Source organism: Hakea prostrata, chromosome 1, assembly GCF_041222555.1.
Source record: "Hakea prostrata isolate BN-2017 chromosome 1, UWA_Hpros_2, whole genome shotgun sequence".
NCBI classification, from domain to species: domain Eukaryota; kingdom Viridiplantae; phylum Streptophyta; class Magnoliopsida; order Proteales; family Proteaceae; genus Hakea; species Hakea prostrata.
Window position 1 is genome coordinate 49,897,136 of NC_142600.1, and position 3,165 is coordinate 49,900,300.

The following is a 3,165-nucleotide window of genomic DNA, read 5'->3' on the forward strand; positions in this document are numbered from 1 at the left end:
CCAGGAAACTAAGACCATATTTTCAGGCTCATCCAATTGAGGTATTTACAACTTTTCCTCTTAGTAAAGTTCTTAACAAACCTGATTTGTCTGGAAGGATGGTGTCCTGGTCGGTTGAACTCAGCGAGTTCCAAGTGAGCTTTAAGCCCAGAACTGCAATCAAGGCTCAGGCATTAGCCGACTTTGTAGTAGAAACTACTGCACCGGTGGAACCCACCATTGAGGATCCCATTATACCAACCACTTGGGAGGTATATGTGGATGGTTCGAGTAATAAAGATGGAGCAGGAGCTGGAATTCTATTAAAAAGTCCAGCAGGATTTATTATTTGATATGCTTTGAGATTTGCATTTGAAGCAAGTAATAACAAAGCAAAATATGAGGCTCTGATAGCAGGACTTCGGTTGTCAAAAGCATTATCTATTGCAGATGTTACTATTTATAGTGACTCTCAACTTATAGTCAACCAAGTCCAGGGGGAGTATGGTATTAAAGAACCACGCTTGCAGAAATATCAAGAGATAGTGCAGGCATTTCAAAACCAATTTCGGAATTTGAAGATATCTTAGATTTCGAGGAATGAAAATTCAGTGGCAGATGAGCTATCCCGACTAGCCAATGCCAAGGAAAAGAATCTAGACCCTTCGGTCTACATTGAAGAGATAACTTTTCCAAGTTATCATGAGAAAGAAATTTCTTATATTGAAGCAGAACGTTGCTGGATGGATCCGATAATCGAGTATCTAAGGGATGACAAATTACCTGAGGATCCAATAGAGGCAAGGTTGATCAAGATTCGATCAGCTAGATTTGTCATTCAGAATGGGAGGCTATACAAAAGATCTTATGCTGGACCTCTTATGAGATGTATAGGCCCCGAAGGAGCAAAACCAGCTTTGGCTGAGGTTCATGAAGGAATTTGCGGAGCTCACATGGGTGGACGAGCCCTGGCTCACAAAATTCTGAGACTTGGGTTATATTGGCCTAAGGTCCAAGAGGCTGCTATGGAATACGTTCGTCGATGTGGTAACTGTCAAATTCATGCTACAGTATCGAAGCGCCCGGCGGAAACTATGACTTCAATTCTAAATCCCATTCCCTTTGCGATGTGGGGAATTGATATCATGGGCAAATTCACCAAGGCATCAGGCGGACGGGAATATCTGATAGTAGCAATTGATTACTTCACAAAATGGGTAGAAGCCGATGCACTGGCGGCAATTACCGAGAAAAAGTGGAGAAATTCGTGCTTGAATCAATCATATATCGCTTTGGGATTCCAAAGATTATCGTCACTCGACCATGGTACTCGTTCGACTGTCCACAATTTGAGCAATTCTGTGGAACATATATGATCGAGCATCGTATGTCCTCAGTGGCATACCCCCAAAGCAATGGACAGGTAGAGGTTACTAACCGAACGCTATTGGAAGGAATAAAGAGAAGACTCGAAGCTGACAAGGCTTCTTGGGTCGAAGAACTTCATAATGTACTGTGGGCTTATAGAACTACGGTTCGAACACCCACAGGAGAAACTCCATTCAGGTTGGCATATGGATCCGAAGCATTGGCACCAGTGGAGATAATGGCGGGGACATTACGAGATCGTGAGTTCTAGGAAAAAGCAAATGAACAAGGACTGCTTGATAGTTTTGATTTGTTGGACGAAGTTCGGGCAAAGGCAATAGCACGAACTCAACATTATCAAAGAAGGATAGCGTCTCATTATAATACTCGAGTGAAGAATCGTCGGTACTTAGCCGGAGATTTGGTGTTGAGAAACACCCTAGCTTCCGACCGCGTCACCAAAGAAAATTGGACCCTTCCCCGGGAAGGACCTTATATGGTTGTGAAACCGGTCGGTTCAGGAGCTTACAGGCTGAAGAACATCAACACCCAGAAAGAGTTGGATCGTTCGTGGAATGCTAGGCATCTCAAAAAGTTTTATCCTTGAGGATGATTTCAATTTTGTTCGCGATGTAATCATTTTCAACTCAATCAATGCAATTTTGGCTTTCAACAAACTATCTTTTGATTGGGGGGCATCATACACCACATTCAAGAACAAGATCCAACTATAAGGCATCGGATGAAAATTCGAGTGGGTCTTTCAACACTTATGGAAATTTTTCGGACTTTCTTAAGTCGAGGCATTGGATGAAAATCCGAGTGAGTTCCTTTTGCAAGGCGTCGGTTTGAAACCAGAGTAAGTTCCTTCAAGACTTATTGAATTTTTGAATTATCCTTAAGTAAAGGCATCGGTTTAAAACCCGAGTGAGTTCCTTCTCAGACTTATTGTATTTCTCCGGAAATCCTTAAGTAAAGGCATCGGTTTAAAACCCGAGTGAGTTCCTTCTCAGACTTATTGTATTTCTCCGGAAATCCTTAAGTAAAGGCATCGGTTTAAAACCCGAGTGAGTTCCTTCTCAGACTTATTGTATTTCTCCGGAAATCCTTAAGTAAAGGCATCGGTTTAAAACCCGAGTGAGTTCCTTCTCAGACTTATTGTATTTCTCCAGAAATCCTTAAGTAAAGGCATCGGTTTAAAACCCGAGTGAGTTCCTTCTCAGACTTATTGTATTTCTCCGAAAATCCTTAAGTAAAGGCATTGTTTCAAACAACTAAGACCTAATGCAACAGCGATTCAAGTGGCTAGCAAAGTTCAAGATAAAGTTAATTTCTTATTTCTTCAAAAGATCCAAAGAGGCCAGTATCAAAACAATTACAAGAGCTGGATACAATCTTCGGTCAAAAAAGAAAGTCATCATAGGTGACTGTTAAGAAGTTATACAAGATTGACATGACTTTGCTAGAACAAACATATGAGTCAACCATTGGTGTGGATTCAAGGAAAAGAAGAGAAGAAGTGAGGATTACAAAAAATATTTCGGTATGCATAAAATCCTCCACAATTTCATACTCTTTGTCCAGCTTGTTCAGGAGAAGTATGGTCCTCGACCAAACTCGCATTCAGGACAAGCTCGTCATAATTGACTTCTTCCAGGGGAAAATAAACAGGAGAATCTTCCAGATAATGCATAATATCTGGATCGGAAGGTGGAGGATCAATCTTATCCTTGGTCCAGTCGGGAGGAGGAATACCCAGGTTGGTAAATACTTCAGGATGGCAAACAGCACTGTAGGGAGTCGTATCAAAATGAGGAT